At 38.5% G+C, this 20,515-nt stretch overlaps 1 long non-coding RNA gene across 6 annotated transcripts in view; it reads right to left on the bottom strand.

Annotated features, from left to right (window-relative positions):
* Positions 1 to 20,515, bottom strand: part of LOC125688616 (uncharacterized) — a 449,093-nt gene that overhangs the window by 74,676 nt on the left and 353,902 nt on the right. For all 6 annotated transcript variants that reach the window (XR_007374813.1, XR_007374812.1, XR_007374809.1 and 3 more), the window contains 3 exons: positions 17,408 to 17,596; positions 4,157 to 4,224; positions 3,154 to 3,253 (listed from right to left, as the gene is read on the bottom strand). This is a non-coding gene — a long non-coding RNA (uncharacterized LOC125688616). The remainder of the gene's footprint in view (positions 1 to 3,153; positions 3,254 to 4,156; positions 4,225 to 17,407; positions 17,597 to 20,515) is intronic.

A 20,515-nucleotide genomic window follows, 5' to 3' on the forward strand; every position in this document is an offset into this window, starting at 1 on the left:
ACAGCCAGCCTCTGGTTTGAATTTTTAGAGAACTTCACATTTAATTGCACATTTAAATGCCCCCACTGTCTTTAGTTGCAGCTGCCTGTGCTCGGTGCATTTGAAAATCTAGGCTTCTAGGACTGCAGACTGGCTTGTCCAGCACAATTAGCTCAATCATAAAGCACAATGTTTTTATCTAGTAGATAAAAGTACAGAACAAGGGAAAATCCCATTCAATAGAATCTTAACGGTTACAGCTCCCCCAAATTACAACCTTTTCCTCACTCCTTCATTACTTAACCGCTGTATGAGATATATAGCATGTGGTAATGAAATACAAAATGCACATATTTTACTGAGCAAATATCTCACTTGAAATGTGAGGTCCTCCATTTGAAACTAAACATGAATCAGAGCTAAGATGTGGAAGTATGTTTGTTACTCCAGCAGCCAGGTCCCTTTGTCCTTCTGCTTCGGCACAGCAGTGGCTTGATCTTAGACTTCCCTTGTGAAAGGTTCCAGAAGTAAATGTGAAAAGGCAGATCACTTTCCACTGCCCACAGAAAACAGAATGTCCCATTTGCTGTCTGTGGTTGATACATGAGCTGTGTCCCATGCAGAAGCCAAAGCTAGCATGGACTTGTTCTCAGTGAAAAAAGGTAAATATTGGAGGAAAATATTTAAACTGCAATGCAGAACCTGTACATCCATCAGCTGAACTTCCAGAATTAATTCTGTTGGTTTTAAGCCATTCAGCCATGTGGCTGAGATGCTGGACTTACAGACATTCACTCATAAAGCAGAAAGGCGGGGTGGGACCACAGTCACCATAAACTACACTTGCTTCCTCCTAATCTTAAGGCCTTTCAAGGTTTTAATGGCCTAATGGAACAGCCCTACAGGTGTCTACATTACAGAAGCTGTATCCCATCTGTCTGCTATCCAGAAAGTCCCCAGTTCGTAGCACTGCTTTTGGCAAATGGTCTGCACCCCATGCTTCTGCTATGTTGAGCAAAATGCAGCTCTCTGGCCCCATCCCGTTCATCAAGTCCCTGAGGAACAGTGCAAGGTTCAAAGATTCACCCAAAATTCAGGATCTATTGCTTGAGAGGCTACTTTGTTCCTTGCAGTAATTTATCCCAGCTAAAATCCACACAAAGGTAATGCTTCCAACAAACGTTTTCTGGAGATGCAACAAGAAAGAGGTTTTCATACTGCTCCATGGATGACCTGCCTCAGAGAGAACTTCCTCGACTTTCCAGACATGTAACAAAGGATGTCTCCTTCCACTCCTTGGTCATGTTATGCCTAGGGAAGCTATATTAGAGATAGTCCTTCTGTATATGTCTAATTTCTGAGGCTACTGACCTGAAGTATGATAAGTGCATTGACAGACATTGTAGTTGTACACAGGGGGGGAAGGGGGGGGGGGGTTGGGGGGAATGAAATAATCACAACAAAGCCAACTGTCAAGAATAATAAGAATTTCCTCTTAGTGTAATAATAGTGTCCGTAATTATTAAGGAAGAAAAAATAACAATGAATGATTGGGACTAAAAATAAATGAGCCTAGAGGTTGCAATTCCTTCTTATATAGGAGTGCCCTCTGCAGTCTAGTAAATCAGGAGCAATGTTGTGCCAGCTCGCACTGTATTATACCAGGGGAAATTAGGAATAACAAAGCCAGCACAGTAAGTCGGGATGTGGAGAACTTTTGAAAGCCTGTAGTATGGGATTTAAAGTATTCATACACAATTCCAGAGGATAAATGCTAACCTCTTTCTTCTTACAGACATGTTGAAAGACCTCTGCAAACTTAAGAGGTTGTTTATCAGATGTAAAAGTTGCAGCTGAGAAATAACAACTTTCATCTTTGCTGCTTGGACATGGGGTATTTTAGTCTGTTTCAAAGCTTAGCAAAAATTGTAAAGTGATCTTCAGGAATTTTCTTCAAAGGGGACATTGTCTGTGTCCTTTCAAGATTTTAAGCTCTAAAGCTGGTCACATGCTGCCATAATATTTTAATGTCATTCCTAGCTGGCAGGTAGCAACTTGCTTTTCATCAGTGCATTATGTAAGTAACCCAAGCATCAAGATGTGACCTCCTTTTAAAAAACACATTTCTTTGTCAACTGCAAATTTTACAGGAACATCACTTCGGCTTTTATAAGGCTTCATAAAAATAATTACTTAAATATAAAAAAGTGTTTGCAAAAGAATATTTAATTAGGGTGAGGGGGAGAAGACTCTAAGCTTCTAAAAGTTTACACCGCCTCCAATTACTTTTCATGCTTGACTATGTAGCAGGGAATACTTCATTATACCAGGTCACCAACTTTGACATCTCTAACCCCACAATAATAGCCCTTTTTGTAATGTACCAAAATTGAAAATCAGTTTAGTTTGTGTTCTCACTAGGTTCATGGCTCCAGAGTCTAATATATTGCTGACTTGTATGCCAGCATTACTCCCTAGTGAGGAATATTAAATACCCACAGCATATATTAGGAGGGGTGAAAAGGTCCAGCTCAAGTCTGCTGGGTAGTTCACATTCGTTAGCGTTTTAAAAACTCAATAAGTTGCATAATGTTTCCACTTATCCGTGAAATTGTGGTATGATTCATATCATAGGCATCTTTAAATGATTTGTAGCCCACTTTAGTAGGTATTCCACATAAATAAATACTTCCTAGGTTTGTATACATGACTTGCGCTAGTCAGTATCATAAAGAGCCACAATAATGCCTGACCTATACTACTATGGCAAGAAGCTCCGACATCTAATGAAACCCCCCAAAGAGCCAACAGGAATGGAATAATGCAAAACACCTCTGCTTGGAATAGACATTTTTTTGTAGCTTATCAAAATGTGAAAGCTATTTCCCTCTATCTAAAGTTTCTGTGCTTTCTACTTCTAATATTCTCTGTGCCTTCAAAAAGTTAATAGGTTGTGTCATTAAAATTAATGCTGATACACAGGCCTACAGTGTTTGACTGCTGCTAGCTGGTTTGCTCCTTGATGGTGCTAGCTCCTTAGCTCTAATCTATGTCACAAATTGGACAAGATCCCTGTTTTTCAGGGGTCTTACTTTATCAGTGATAGTATCTTCCTGCAGTAGAATAGTGTTTTTTCCAAGTATGTAGTAATTTTTCAAAAGCAAAAATACTTACAGAAGCTGAAGGATGATTGCTGTCCAGAGAAATCTGCTTTTTTTCTTCTTTTTTTTCCCCACCATGATACGATACATTGTCTTCAAGAAAGCAGGGGATGCTAAATAGAAGGGAACAAAAGATAAACTTCATCAGACTTAACAATAGAAGGGCTCAGTCAACAGCCCTCTTAAACAAATAGGCTGGCTCCTGAGGGATCCTTTCAGAATCACTTATTCTTCCTGTTGAAATTTTGGGAGTTTCACCAAAGTAAAATTTCAGCAAAGTACCATCATCCAGAGAATAAAGCAGGTATCACAAACTCCTGTCATGTTTTTCACAGTCTTTCTGGAGCATCCTTAACGCTTTTTGCTACATGTTTGTGTAATCATAGCTACTGGTAGCAAATCCATGCAACCATGCAAAGTGAAATGTAGTGTGAGGCACAGCAAAGCATGAAAAGAATCTCTTCTATAAAGAACTACAACACAAAGAATTGCCTGACAGTGGGTTCTTGCAAAACAAAGACTCAGATTCCCTATCTCAGTGTATGTGCACTTGTGACAGATGCTGCAGTTACACCATGAAGGCTTCCCCATGTAACTCCAAGTGATCAAGTATCACCACTGAGTTGGCAGTTGTGGCCAGGCCATGTGCCCTGCTACAAACCATGTTGTGCAACAGCCAGCACAGATGCCCACAGTGCTGTCTAGAGGCAGCCTGAAGGGCTGACACCAGGCATTTTCACCTTCTGCAGAGCAGGACTGGGGCAGAGCTCCTGCTCCTACCAGCCAAGCTCCTGGCGAGGTGACTGTTTTATATGAGTCAAGTGAGACAGTGATCATAACACATTGTTGGCTCAGTGTCTATGGATCTGTAAGTCCCAGCTAAATAAGAAAATAATATCACTTTTCACTTCTGATTTATCTGATATATTTTGAAAAGGATCATACCTATACTTAAAGCAAAGGTACTTTCTGGAAAACAAAAAACAAACACAAAGACTAACAACAAAAACACAAACCTTTGCATACTGTAAGTTGTTTTTTTTCGCCGTGATTTTTCTTCTTTTCTCTTATCTGTCTTATGTATCTACAAGGAGGAAAGTAAAACAGCAGACAATCCACATATATTATTACTTTGTTTTATCATAATGATGATGGACATTTTCAGCTTCTCATGTGAGAAAAACACTGAAATATCCGTTGGAGTCTACTATTTATACAAAAAAATACAATGTTACTGAAAAAGACAGCTTGTCATATTGATATTGATATAAACTGCATATTCTTGAATTTTGATTGCAGGGTAAACCTACAGGTTGGTTTTGTTTGTTTGTTTGTTTTACTATCTACTCTCTTTTCCACCATTAGTCTTTTGAATGTTTTCCCTTTCCTCTGTACTCCATGCCAAACCACCTGAAGGAAGTACAATCAACTAGCATGAATGTGGGTCTTAAATGTGCAAAGCAAGCAGCCTGTTGTGCAGACAGATTTTTCAGCTTAAGTATATGAACTGAATCTCCCCCACAACATCATGTAGCAAAGTCTGAACTCTCGCAGCATGTTCTTTATGCGCTGTCACATGCAGATGACCTCTTTCACCACAGCTGGGCCCAACTGTGCTTCCTTTGCAGAGTGATTGCCTCATGCATTCTAGGGAACATGCAGATCTGGGTACACCTCTCTCCTGAGAAAGTATGTTATCTCTCCCTATGGAAAAAAAAGGCACTGGGTCTACGAATCCTGACCTAATTCTGACTTCCCTTCTCACACATCAGAATAATTTCTTGAAAAATTATTTTCTTGATCAACAAGATGAGGATATGATCCTATTTCTCTTTTCACCTTTAAAAACTTACATACAATGCATGTATCAATGCAGCATGTGCCTATAAATGACACTATACTGGTTCAGGATATATTATGTGACAGGCAGAAATGTTCATATAAAATGGTAAACAAACAATCAATATAATTATTGTAATGTGAGAACCAGAGGGTACTTGGACATAAAATATTTTGTATGAGCAGAAACCCAATGCAAATATTCCTAAAATGTTGGCTGGCAGCCATTTCAAAAATGGTCAGATTTTCTTTAGGTGAACCAGATGTAAATATGTGACACTTCTGGCTAATTTCTTTTTATTTGATTTCCCTGAGGATTACAGTATTTCCAGTCAACACTGTGGTTTTTCTGTACATTAGAATATGTATTTATGAGATAGATAACAGCTCAATTCCTCATTAGTCTTCATAATTTCACCATTATCATTGCTGTTCATGTCTTTCCCAGCCACAACATTACACTAATCTGCCAGAGAAGGAGTCTCTTGTTCCAACAGTGTCAGCTGAACATTCAGAATATATAAGGACACTTTGGGGGAGAAATCTTCCCTGACAAGGGGCAGGACTGGGTCCTAACAGCTCTGAGTTCTTGGGACTACGATAAGAGTTTATCAGAAGCCTGTCTGTCAAAAGCCCCATCTGGCTCCAGGTTTGCCCCCTGAGTTAGACTGGGTGCTCTCAGGAGATGGGATCTGCAGAGGTGACTGCAGAAATAGATTCAATCAACAGAACATGTCACATTTACAGAGCTGAATGAAGCTCACATTTGTGTTTTTTTCTGTCAGCCTCAGGGTTTTCTAAAGGAGCAGCCTATGTGGCTTTCAGCAGTGGTGACTCAGGCTTACCTGCAGGAAGCAGCAGGGACATAGGAGGGTAAGCAGAGGCAGGAAAGGAAAGAAGAGAGAAATGTCTGGGTCACTTGTGGCATGGAGACATCGAACCTAAGCTGTCCTCATTATACAGCAATTAGAAATGCTGCTCCAGTAGCTGAGAATATACATTTCTGTGAATGGCACTCGTCCTTCTCCTCCATCTCACTTTGAAGGAGAAGCAGCAAAGCTATCCTCTCTCACCCATTCATGCTCCTCTGGGTATCAGTGTGCACACAGGGACCCCCCTGAGCATCTCAAAAGGCTGTGCCCACCATGGCAGAGAAGCAAGGAGCTGGCTGCCTGCCATGGCTGGAAAAGTACTCCAGTGCCCTTTCTAGCGAAGGGTAGCAAAGCATCCTCCAGCTCAGCTTTGCTTAAGATGAACAGTTCAACTCTTTTGCAGAAGAGTTTTTTCTGCCTTCATAAATTCCTACAAGAAATTCCCCACACCACAGCAGTATGACACTGTGGTCTGGAAAAGGTCTGTCTTCATGCATTTGTTAAAATAAATGCTAAACTACAAAAAAGTCCCCTTTCTAAGGATGTGGGTATTCTTGATGTTTCTTTAAAGCAAACTGCAATGCATTCTGAACAATGTTCAGAACAATGTTCAGAGTCCCGCTGAGGCTTCTATGGCTTAGTTGCGCTTTATTCCCCTTTTTACCCACCCACATACATGTTTTACCAATTTAAACTTTTTATAGATCCTCCTGAATTCTTCTCTTCTTTTCTCTTACCATTTCACTCTTCTTTGCTTTTCTTGTTTCAGCCTTTGCTCAAGTACAGAGTGCCTTCCATGTGTATGAAAAACCATACAGGATGGTTCCTACAGAATAATAGAATCGATTGAGTTGGAATCAACTGGTTAAAGACCATTTAGTCTTACTCCCCTGAGATGAACAGGAACACCTACAGCTATATCAGGTTGCTCAAAGCCTGATCCAGCCTGACCTTGAGTGGGTAAATAAGGGCTAAAAGAAGGAGTAAGGAAAAAGAAACAAATGGACTTTGCATTGCAACACACCTTTCTCTGGCTCTTCTATACAAAGTGAGTTACACTGCTTTAAGAGCCTTTGTCATTCCAAGACAATAAATTACAGATAGAAGACATAAAAGACACTAATGGAATCATCACTTATAATCTAACTTGTCAAAAAGAAAAAAATCCTGAACTTACAGCACTAATTACACAGTTGGATGCCTGAATATACTCCTGAAGTTGTATGGATTCCTTATAAATCAATGCCATATTCTGGGTGCTAGACAGAGTGAATAAATAAATACATTAAAATATAATCAGATAATATATAAGCATATTCAAAATAAAACATCTAGAAAGTCATAGCAATTTACCTTTCAACCAGGAATAACTAGAATCATTTTGAGCCCTGTCTTCTTCAGCATTGAGACAACAACAAATTCCAGTGGGTTCTGTATCACTTTTTTGCAAGACAAGGTAAGATCAGATTCATGCTAAGCTAATATATTCGTTCATCTTTTAGAGCTTATCCTCAGCTAAAATTCTTTTTGTATCTGTGTAGTATAACAAGTCTCTTAACAGTTCAAAAGCATACTCCCTAACAAAGCACTGAATTTAGGGACTAATAACAAATCTGAATTCTAAGAAAGAAAAAAATGCTGGACTTTCTCAGTTGATAACTGCCTACTTCTTATATAAGACCTCTGTGCTAAGCTGAGCTGATTATAAAATAATAAGAATAGTTTTCCTAGAAAAATGTAAGCGCTGTCTTAAAGACAGATCCTCTGCTGATCTCAAATACAAGACTTGGATTCTATTTTTAAGTGGGAATCACAAACAGTATTTATGTAGAAAAGAGCAATGTGCAAAATGTGCAATGTGTGAAGTTTTTCAAATTATTTCTGGCAGTTACACCACTTTAGATAAGGGATGACGGAGGCATGAGCAAATGTCTTGGCATCACTTGGTGCGAGCTTGGAGCTCTGCCTAGCAACATTTCTAAAATGAATCAAAGATCATCTGGCATCCTGCTTGATCTTTACCTAATGCATACATTGGGGCTCAGGCTTCCCCTATATATTGTGATGTTGCTAACATCGTTGTTTCATTTCAGCATCACATCTAAAGTTGGGAATATTTGTAAGGCATGCCCAGTGGCAGGGTAATAAACATCGCTTCACTAAAAGTCATAGGTTGGTCTTCATTTGTTTTGGCCTTAATCATGCAGTAGGAGATCAAAACATGTTAACAGCTTAGGAAGAAAAAATAAGGTCACTCCAGAGATGTGCCCCCAACAGTGCACATAGCATTCTATGAACTAATTTGCCTGCTGTAGGGGTGCTGGCCTGCTTTGCAGGGGTGCTGGACGGTATGATCTCTAGAGGTCCCTTCCAGACCCTACAATTCTGTGATTCTGTGATTTCAGTTAGAGTTTGTTTTTGTTCAGTTGAAGAACAAGATTCCATTGGAGATGAATATTGTGTGAAAGATGTAAATATCCATTTCTGATTTACATTTAACTTGGAGTAACTCAAGTAGGGTCTGAACCCTATTCAAGACTGCACTGAGAAACACAGAAGTCTAGGGAGAGTACAGTCCCAGACTTAGCTATATGAACTGGATGGAATATTCTGTTCAAATAGGGGGCAAATCATTTTAGAAAATGGCATTAGTTTATTTTTTACGAACTAGGAAAGAATTGCTTCAGGCAACTGAAGGAAGCAGCAATTGCCCGTTTTATTCTTTCTTCTGCCTCAGAGGATATAAAGCAATGAGTCAACTTTGATTCCCTCTTCAGTCCCACAGTCAGAGGGGCTGCCAAGTATATATTTGGTTCCCAAGGGCAAGAGGCCTACAAGCAGATATTTGTGATACTTATCCCTCTGGCTAGTGCTGAAAATTAAAGACACATGATGTTCAAACTCAAAACAACAGGCATAGCTTTCCAAAGACAACCAGCTGCTTCATTGGAAACTGCCAGAGCAAACAACTAGGAATTCAGCAAGGCTATTCACAAAGCCTGCTTTCTACTTTGATGGTTTGGTATTTTCTGGTATGAGAGGAGACAAGTTAATTATTTCAGAAAGGTGATAAAAGTGATTATTTATCATCCACTTTGTCCAGTTCAGGAGGTAAGGGTGTATACATATTCTGATTGAAAAAATAACTGAAGTTTCCTCAGTCAGCAAAGTAGTCCATGACATTCATATTTCATTCATATTTCCTAAGTACTAAGCATGTATTACATTCTGAGAAATTAGGAGGTCACTATAAAAACTGAGAGGAACTGTCACGATTATTTATTCTTATTTATTTTTTTTCCACATGGTTTGCTAAAAGAAAATGAGAGAAACTGACACAACACAAGTTGTCAAACTGAGTCTCTACCAGCTATGCTTCATATAGGTCCAGATAACTCTTTGCTGATGTGGTCTGATTACAACAAAAAGCCACAATCTGACATACATAACAACTTCACTGCTGTAGTCAAGTAAACAGAGAGGCAGACCGTCGAGTTAACTCTACTCAGGAGAATCACACTGAATTTCTCTGAGTAGACAGAGAATTTAACCTATTTCATACAGTAATCCATCTCCTATAGAAGAATGTGAAGGAATGCCAAAAGTATGTTACTAAACTTCCCAACAGTTTAATTTTTCTGCGTACCATCTTTGCACTTGTAAAATACCGTGCTCCTGCCAATGAATATCACTTCTCATGCTTTGGCTAGGTCATTGACGATTATTAACTAAAGCCTACAAAACTGAAATAACTCTAGAATTCTACAAGTGTGAAAGTATTATAGTGGAAACTGAAAAATGCTACAAAAACAAGAACAACACTAGTCCTATAAAAGCTGTTGCCAGAAGAGTAAAATCCAGCCTATAAAAAAGATTTTTAAAAAGGCATTGCTTAACAAAGCTAGAAACACGTGAACTATCAGCTACATATCAGATGCTCAAATTAGCACCAGCTTCTTCACCAATGGATGGCAAAGCATCTGGATGTGAACTTTATCTAAACTCTCTCCTGACCTAGACAGCGATTCGATCTATGGAGGGCATGACTCTATACAGTTTCTAAATTTCCCTATTCTAACTGGGTTCAATACTCTCTGAAAAATAATACTTTATACAAAGCTGTTAAATGCTGCTTGCTATTTCCTTGAACACTCTCTTTTCTTACTAAGAAGTTATACTGAATATTCCAGCTCCAGTTTTAGAGATTAGTCTGGTTCTTGGTAATTAAGATCTTGTTTCATAACTTCTCATATCTGAATGGAAATAAGTGGGAGTGCATCGCAGTTGAGGATTACAACTTTCTCATTTCTATCTATTCCAATATCATGGGTTTGAAAAACCATCTGATAAGTGAGTATAATTGCATTTGCATTCCCTCAACAGAAGGATAAAAAAAATGAAACAGAATTTAAAAAAATGAAACAAATAAGTCAAGGGAAGGAAAAGGGCCAAGATGTAAACGTCTGCCAAAAAAAAAAAAAAAAAAAAAGATTTTCTCTCTATCCATCTATAACTAATATATAATTGTAAAGATACAGCTAGATGAAAAAAAGGTGAAAAGATGACAAGGAGAAAAATGTATTTGTTCTTAAGATAAGATACTGTCAAAGAACAGAAACTGCTGAATAGCTGATCTTCACAGCTTTTCCTAAAGACCCAGATCCTTCAAAGCGGTCTCAACTGAATGTCTCAAAGTGGTCTCAACTCAACTGAAACTGGCAATTTAATCCCTGTTCAGCTCATATTTGATCCTGCCTTTTACTGATATAGTTTTGATTTCTGATCAGGATCACATTTTTCCTTTTTTTCCCCCTTCTGCTAATAACATTTTGTATGTGACTGAATAGTTCTATGGAAAATATGGGTTTTAAATTACTAGAGCTGGGGGAATTGACAGTTCAGATGAACTACATGAATGTTTGAAAACCAAAAAACTCTCTATGAAGGCTAGTGATAACTTGTTCTTCAAGATACTGTTTCTTAAGTTGTCCTTTCTTAAATAGAGAGGTAATTTAGAAAATCATCATAGAAGCAAACAGGCCATCTTCTCTTTTCTAGAGTAGTACTTCCTGAGGAAGCGTGGAAAAATATGTAGTGTGTTCTAAAGGATTTATCCTGAATAGGTGTCTGAAAGTGTCGTAGGCGCTACATTTGTGAGCAGACATTCATGGTTTCCAGTAAACCTTTCAGAAGCATTAAAGTGATGAAACTTCTGAAACTTGGGACTTCTCCTGCGAGCATACAATAAACAACTAAAAAAATCAGTGAACCAACTAAACAAACAAACAAACAAAATCAAAATCAGAACCACAAAACCAATAATAAAAATTCATTTGGAGGTATAACTAGGATCTGTTTATAGAAATGAAAAACAGCTTTGTTCTCTTTCTCTGCATGCACGCACTGCTGAAGCATGCATTTTGGATGCCTCCATATGAATACACTACATTCTGGCAACGTGGCAAAAAGCCAATAAGATAAAACACATTATGAGATCATATTTTGTAAATCAGAACTTTCCCAAAGAGCATTAATGACATAAGAGATCTAGAAATTAGTAAAAAATATCAGTGGTTTTCATCTCTAAGAGCTCATTTTATCTTTATACCTATTTCCCACAGTCTAAGCTATATGAAATTCATAAAAGTTGTGAGAACAACAGTTAAAACAGTACTAAAGAACTGGACTGGATCACTACTTTAGGGATCTGGATGACTACAGCATCATCTCTGAATGCAGATGTAAATGGATAACGGATAATGGATTCATTCTGAATTACACAATCGTAAATCTGGAATAACACCTCTCAGGCCCTTGGATATTCTGTGAAGTTATAGAAACATAGCAGAGCTCAAAATCTGTCCAAAAACACAATAAAGCTATCATTTATTCTTAAAGTACTTGAAAAAATATTTACTAGCAGAGGAATGGCAAAAATAAAGACAGAAATTCATAAAAAGAGTAAAATGTTTAACAGGAGAAAAATACATTCAAAGATTAATTATTCTGGCACTATAAATTATAACAACTAACCAATTTCTTGATTGCTTTCAAACTTTTCAAACACCTGAGCTTACAAGCAGGTTGTATTCTTAAATTGCCTCTAGATATAATATTCCCAGAAAGACACAGGCTGTACACAATGAAACATAATTAAAATAGTTTGAAAAATCCCTGTGAAAATACCTCTGATTAAATTATTTAATCTTTAGTTTGGGCAGCAAATTTCCCAGGATTATATGTACCTACATTACAGTATGGATCAAAGTGCCGAGCATGTAAAATGAGAAACAGGCCACTACAAAAACGACTGAGTTAATCCATGGTATACACTTTTCTATCACAGCAAATGCTGTTCCTGTGCACTGAGCCATCAGTAATCTCAGTTCATTTTCCTGCAAATAATACAGCCCTGGTTAGATCAATTCATACTTTCAAAGTTACTGTACTTTAATTTGTCCGTACTTTAAACTTAATCAGCAAACCACAGTCTGATATATTTTATGCAGATGCAATTGCTAGTAGAAAAATGTTACTATGTGTTCATAGTGGACTTGCAGAGCCATAGAGCTTTATTTTTTTAGCTATGGACACTTTCACAGTTTCTGTACTGCTTCAGATGATTGTTGATTGTATGATATTTTAAATTCAACATAAATAAGCATTCCTTGCGGCCAACACTTAGTCAATCTAGTCTAGTCAATCTATTATGTATGACTTTGTGTAACTGATCATAACTCTCTGAGCTCTGCCAATCAGCCAGTTCTCAATTCACCTCACCATTCACTTGTCTCTCACACTTCCTGAGCTTACCCACATGTGTGTTATTGCTAAAGTCAAGGTACACAACATCTGCTACTCTCCCCCTATCTACTCAGTCAGTCATGAGATCATAGAAGGCTACCAGGTTGATCAAGCATGATTTCCCCCTGGTGAATACATGACTACTTTTGATTGATAACCTTCTTATTTTCCACTTGCTTAGAGACTGTATTCAGAATAAGCTGTTCAATCTTTAATCAAACTGAGTATCTTACAATATTCATAGGTCATAGGGAACCTTTCATAGGCAATATACATACTGCAAATGCTGTTTTTTTCTGGAAGTTCTAAGAACGTGAAGATAGGTATTTAAAACCACAACATGCAAATAAGAATACAAAAACAGATGTAAAATAACAAGAGGAAGAAGGAAGAGAAGAATAAGACATAGTGCAACTTTTTTGAATCAGGTCAGATTTCTAAAGCTTTTTACTTATATCTAAATGGGATCAGGTTTTTTTTTTTCTTGGCACAGTGGTTTGCAAGAATAACATTATCAGACATACAGCCTGTTTGCATCAGTTAGTACTTTGCAATACCATAAATCACCATTCCTCTCCAAGATCTTTCCTAAATAGTTGGTAATCTAAGGAAGAACACATGGAATTTTACTCCAGCTGAGGAACAAAAGAGGGTTCACACAAATGTTTAGTCCCAATGCAAATGGGAGGGGGCAGCAGAGAAAATGACATTTATTAAGCTGAAACTCTGCTTCAGCATCTCTTTCTGTCGAATTCACTATCCAAGGCACCTGTTACAGGTGTTTCCTGTTTACTTATGCTTTGCATTTTGAATGTATAGTAAGATGAAGCTTGATGTTGGTGTGACTTTAAAAGGTCAGAAATTAAAATCTATCAATGCTTTTAACTAACAAAGTTAGAGCTACTCTCCTATTCTTTTCTTTTAAAAAAAATTACTGGAAGGCCAAGCCCAAGGGCTATCATGAAGGCATTTGTTACTGTCTTATAAACAGCAGCAAAACTTAAAGGTAGATGTAATCACGTGAATAAGGGCTTCCTCTGTGCAAAGATAATCTCTGCCACAGGACTAGAATAGAGTGCCACAGTGAAAGGTGCCAGCAGTGGGAAGAAGAGTATAAATTAGCCCTCTCCCCTTCTCACTGTTAAATCCATCTGGTAACAGATGCTACCCATCCAGTCTATACAATCTCTTCTCCAAAATCTTTGATGTCCAGAAGACTGAAAAATCTAACTGTGATACAGAAAATAACAAAAATATTGAGAGATTAATAAAAATACAAACAATTCTCTTATTGCAACACTTGATGAAACAGTTCACCAAATCTGGTTAGTTAGCAAACTATTTTATTAGTCATGAATAGATGAAATTACTATTCATGGTTATGGAAATAAAAAAAGAAGGACTTGCTTCATTCAGCAGTCTTGAGAACAATGATATATTTTCATTTGCTTTGCTAAGGACAACGTGAAAATGAGAGCATTGAGGTTTCATTTGAAAGTTCAGCTTACACAGCCAGGGTACAATTTAGCCCATTGGCCTGGGGGCCTGATTCTCCATTACATCAGCTCTAATGGAATTGCATTTGTGCAATAAAGCTGATAATGAAATAAATTGGTCATAATATCTCCGGGTGCCACTGTATGACCAAAACAGCTGGATAAACCATACACTAGGAAGTCTGTGGTAAGGTGTCAAACGCAGAGCAGCTTGTTTTCTGGCTGCCATGCCTTGCCATGGCTTCCCAGCCTGAGTGGTAACTTTCTGCCAGGAGAGGGACACTGAACCATGCACTGGGAATTACAGAACTCCTCCCTTAGGCACAGACAAAATGGCTTGAGATATACTACTTATGACATATGCCCTACAGTGGCTAAATGAGGAATGAGTCCTCTCACTTTTCCCCCAGACAAAAAACGACTTTATGCTAAGAGGCACCACTTGCAGCACGTAAACAGGCTGCAGTGTAGTACCATACCCAGGGTGGGTGCACCACGTTACCCAGCCCCTCAAGTCATGTGGGGATTGCAAGGGACATAATCAACTGCTCCTCCCGTGACACAGAGAGACTCTGCTGCTCTGCACACACCTGTAGAAAAAAAGACTGTAAGATTTAGGTGAGGAGCGCCAATATACTTTCCTGTACAGAAACTGCACATACACCTGAGGTACCTGGTGGAACTGCTAAAACATCTTCCGTAGGGGGACCTGGTCACACTGCTGCAGAACAGCAATAGCACTCACACCAAATCTGAACATGCAAAGTGGGAGAGAGGAGATGAATTTAAAATACAAATTCCAAAGCTCTTCCTGCATCACTGTGCTATTCACCTATAGCACCTGTTGGCGCACAAACATCTCCCCAGGCTGTTGTTACTTGTCAGCTCATAAACTCTAGAACTACTTCTTTCCAGCTGGTGATTATTTATCACAAACTCTCAGCCTGATTAGCCACTGGCTTATCTTTCTTTAAATCACGGCAAAATGGCTCTCTGTTTTTGAGGGGTAGAAGAACAAAAGGATGTGCTGACGCATTTTAAATTTTAAGGTAAAGAGCCCCTTCAAAGTAGGAAATATTTCAAACACAGACTTACAAGGTCTGTGAAACTTATCATGTGTGATTGCTGTTTATAATCTGTGCCGCACTCTGCCTCCTTCACCCTCTGACACATAGCAAGAAAACTGGATTCAAAATGAGATTGCACCATGGTGAATTCATTCCTTGAATTGCATCGTATGTTTCAGCAACACACAGCGTGGGAACATGTCGATTAGCTCTCGCTTTGAAGGCACTGGATTTGCAAAGGTCAGCAGTGGCTTGGCCCATTTCTCAGCAGATCTTTGGCTTGCCTTTCATCCCAGGACTAACAGGGAGGAGGTCAGAGAGGAATGACAAAAAGAGCAAGCTTTTTGAATCAAGCCTAAAGAATTTGACCACGCTTACAGTAGCGTGGAGGTTTCTTTTGCTAACAAATGTGTAGATTTTGGACAAAATTTATAGAAATAAGCTTTTGGGTTTACCCTTCATATTAAGCAATTCATTATTTTACTATAAAATAAGAAATGTTTCTGAGTTCAACTCTCAAACTGGCAATAACTGCGTGAAACTAATCTACAGAAACAGCCTGCTCCCCCCACATTGCTCTTGCTGTGTGAAGGGGAGTAGTTAGGCTGGAAAAAAAGTGGAAAGATGAAAAACCTCAACTTACAGTGGAAGTTCTAAACCTGCGGAGTTTGTGCACTGTATTTTTTACTGAAAACACGTTTTCCAGTTGTTTAGCTTGCATCCATGCCAGCTTACTGAGACAGAGGTAGCTTCATTACCCTTTCAAGCCGGAAAACTCAGAAAATATTTTGGCTACCCTCCACACCTTATTAACATAAACTGGAGTTTCCTACCCCTGCCGTTAGGGCAGAGTGCTGGGAATGTGTGATTATGGCATTTGGGCAGCTGTCACTGAGGTTAGCACTAGGCTTGCCATGGAGTACAGCTCCTGGATCCTGAACAGTGGTTTGCTGTGGGCACTTACGCCAGGAAGCCGCAAAAGAAGGGAGGAGGTGGGAAAAAGAGAAACAAGAGCAGGTTAGAAAGGAATCCAAGGAAACCAGCAAGCCTGAGTTTCTTCACCTGTACATATTAAATATCCCTTGCAAGAAATGTGGTACATACAGTCTGAAAAATGCCTAGAAATCTGGGAATAATGGGCTTGTTTGCTCCATATGTGTATTTTTTCAGCAGGTCACTATGCAAGCCTCAATTTCTCTGGTGCAAGGGGAAAGTAGAGAGAGTTGCAACTGTAACTGCTGCAGGTCTCTACGAGCTGTAAAGGAACAGCTTTTTCGTGGCTCTTCCAACAAATAACACCGAAGCATTTTGGCATAAAACAAAATTTAGGAATTATTCAAATCACAGAAGGCCAAATCCCTATGTTCTGCAGGTTCCTGTACAGGAACCCAGCATCAATCCAAGTGATTTTTCCATGACAGTAACTGAGAAAAAGCTGAATGAAAGTCTTTGCCCAGTCTTATTCATTCATCCCAGAGAATTCCCTCCTGAGACCGTTCCAAGGACATTTGGAGCCTGAGTTGCTGTAGAAGATGCCTGCAGCAACACTTCAGGCCTTGGGAAACCTTTTGGAATGAAGCATTTAAAGGATGTGTAAAAAAAGGTGGAGGGCAGAACAGTTCATGAATACGAAGAAGATTAAAAAAGAGTGGCTATTGTCAAAACGACAGATGAGCAAAGTTTCTGTGACCTAGCAGGAAGTAATAAACGCTGGTTTTAGGCTTTTAGCAGGGAAATGGCTTGTTCACCTACAATTGCCTAACTACATCAGGTTTTCCCAATATCTCATCATCTCCATGAAAGAATGAGTCTATGGGGGGCTTGTAACAACCCTATCAAGGACATTGCGCCAGCTGCCCTGAAAGTATTCTGTTACCAAGTATTACCTCACATACCAGAAACTCTTAGGCTGATCCTTTACTTCCCAGTTGCACATGTGGAGGAAAACATGGGATTTGAGTAGCATTCCCCTGCTAAGGGGATCTGTCTCCAGAAAGGCATTCCGTGGTTCTATAAATAGAACTTTGTGCTAACTAAGAGATCCCATGTAGAGGTTTGTCTGCAGCATCTTTTGCCTTGCAAGAAATTGATTTTTTAACTGTACCTTCCACATTTTGTACCTGTGTACACGCAGGTAAACATGTATCTAACAAACAGAGTTAAGGCAAATGCAGGTGTATCTGGATTACCTGTATGCAGCTATTTGTGCTCAGCCATCAACTCCAAGCATCTTCTTTTTTGTACTTAACATCCTCTTGTCTGTTTTCATTTTTAATACACACTTTTATCAGCAGTATTTCTCTCAACACTCACTTTAGCTTCTTTCAGTGTAGAAAGGTGTCTTTACTGCACTTTTCACACAACAATCAGCTCAGTATCTGAAACAAAAAGTACTGGTTTTAGTTTTCCTTTTTTCAAAACAAAACAAAGAAAGTCAGAAGGTTAAACAACTGCAGTTGAAGCTATCATGTTGAGCTGCTATAAAAATGAAAAAGATTGGTCTCAACACACGTTTTTTTATTAAAAAAGAATGCACATAAATTACAGCTGCTGACCACGTAGTCATTCTTTTTATGAGGTGTTTCCCTCTACTCATATATGATTTCCATATATAAATTCCCTGTTGGTCTGAAAACTGCTCACATGAAAGTGGTGCTTTTCTTAATAAATCGTCCACAGAATCTGTATTTCATCTTGGACATGAAAAGTTCATTAGGGAAAAAAGCATCCCACTGTCCTGGTGGAAAGCAACACCAGGCACTATTTGAGCTAAAAAAGGATCTGACTGCATAGCCTTTGTTTCCTGCTTTTCTACTTAATTATTTTCCATAATTTAATAAAATCCAATGTAACACTACAGACTATAACAGTGTCTATAGTAACAACCATTTTAGTCCAAGGGAGAGAAAAGCAATTCAGTTTCATTTAGGATTTCAGTATACTAAACTTTGTTTCTCTTAAAATTCTGTAGGAGAGGGAACATGCACCTAGTTTTAGAACAGCCTTTTTCCAAGCACAGAAATCCTCTGCTCTGAAAGAGCCTGTTTGATGATACACTCTCAAAACATGCAGAATAAAGCTTGAGAGCTGCTGCAACCCTGCTTACCAGGGTCACTGGGGAAAACCAGAATCAGATGCTCTGAGTGCTCAGTTGTAAATCTAAGGAAACATTAAAAATAGGAAATTACGAAAAATTTCTTCCAGCACACATAAGAAAATCAAAATCCACATACATCATTATTTCTGTTACTCCATGTAGAAAAGAGGCAATGCTAAACTAAACCGGATGGTCACATTAAGGGTCAGCTATTCCTCTTAGTAGGGAAGCGGTGCCGTCTCCTGAAGAAACCTATGGTTTCAGCAGAGACCAGGTAAAGAATGTGCTCCGAAAAGATTCCTTCTTCTAGAGAAAAATGCTTGATTTGAGAAACTTCTGGATGCGTGTCAAAGTGTGATAGACAGGGGACAATATTAGCAATGCTTCACTGAACTAATGTAACAGAGCGTGGTCCCCAAAAGCACAGTTGCTTTCATTCCCATAATTTACTTTCATCTGTCTTTTTCAAAACCTTCCCTAATTAAGCTTAATTGCCATGCAGTCACACATTAGTGCAGCATTCTGTCCTCTTAAGGACCACCCATAAAATGTTTCATAGCATTAATCCTGGAAAGTGGTAGATAGCTTGTTTTGTTTTGTTTTCTAATGTGCCTAAGTGCCTATAATGCATAGTAATGGCTTTCTGGAACTGATACTTGACTCTGATTATAACAAAAAGATTTTTAGTTTCCATCAGAAATTAGCAAGGTCAGAAGGGTGCTTGTGTTTGGGGAAAAACAAATATCTCTGATGGTTCAGAATCCAATGTCTTTGGAGTGCAACTCAGGCACGGTGATTCCCAACTGTCATATTCAACTTCTTAGGACAGTTATGGGGGCAGACTACAACAACTGGACACCACCCTTGGCTTTTGGTGGGTGAGCTAGGTTCTCTCACAATAAGCAATGATTTGACTATCAGTGAAACTCATGAAAACTATGCTTAGATCTAAATAAAGCTCTAGTTCGGAGTATGCCTCTAAATAGTTTGTAGGAGCTGATCCATAGTCGGGCATTTAGAAGTAGTGAAACAAAACAACAGCAACACAGAATCACAAATAAGTCAACTGAAGCATTCTCACAAGCAGTTGATTGTTCACCTTTAAAAGTACAGCCTACCAGAATACAGTAGATTTTATATCTCCTAAAGTCAAGAGGTTCCCAACATTTCTAGGATGCTCAAGCAAAAGGAGCAAGTTGCAAGTACCTTAGAAGAAACTCATTCCAAAGATGCTCAATCAAGCTGGGTGGGCTGAAAATTCACACAGTCAGAGGGACAATGATGAAGACAAGAAGAAAGTAGTGCTAGATAAATATGTGTATATATATATATACATATATATATAGGCACAGCAAACAAGATCATGTTTTACAGCTCTGAGATACAACATGAGGGAACTCCAGCTTTGCTGACTATTGAGAGGATCACACACCTTGGCTAAAAATTTCATTGATCACTTGCATTGAATACTCATTGCTATGGATTCTGGACACTTTGACAATTGCAATATCTTAACTACTGCTAGAAATATTTCTCTTAGTTCAGAAATGGCGAAAGAAAGGGAAAAACAACACTTAGGTCCAAGTTAGCATTTCTAAAATACTAAAAAATTATTGTTACTTTTAGTCCTTTCCAAGGTTTTCAAGCTTTGAGAGATGTGTATGTTAAATAGGGAAAAATTAAGAGAAATACCAAGAACTGTCTAACCAGGAAGGACTACTCACATGCATAATCCATTGGTTAAATTTGTCCAAACTACACAATACTAAAGATTCATTCATTGAAAAAGTAAGACTCTCCTGTGATGCACAAGATGCAAAAGTAAAACACAGAACAAGAAACACATGCATTATTGCTTATAAGCCCAAATGGAAGTTCTGATGCTGATTTAGTATTTTAACTTTAGCAAAAATCAGTCTTTTCAGTCATGTCCTCATGAATTTCAGAACTGAGCAAAACGAGCTACTCCTAGGTTATTGGATTGAAATAAAAATACAAACATTTCATTTGTATTTTGTTTAATGAAAGCTAGAAATTTTCAAAGAACACAATCTCTTAATTTCTTTCTTACAAACCACAGACCTAAAACCCTCTCTATCTTGACGCTATCTTTGTGCCTCATTTACTTCTCAGCCCAACATTTGTTTCTGGATGGGGTCAGCACAAGGCAAACACTGTTGGGAAAACCAAAGTGACAAGC

Source organism: Lagopus muta, chromosome 2 (genome assembly GCF_023343835.1).
Source record: "Lagopus muta isolate bLagMut1 chromosome 2, bLagMut1 primary, whole genome shotgun sequence".
In the NCBI taxonomy this organism is placed as follows: domain Eukaryota; kingdom Metazoa; phylum Chordata; class Aves; order Galliformes; family Phasianidae; genus Lagopus; species Lagopus muta.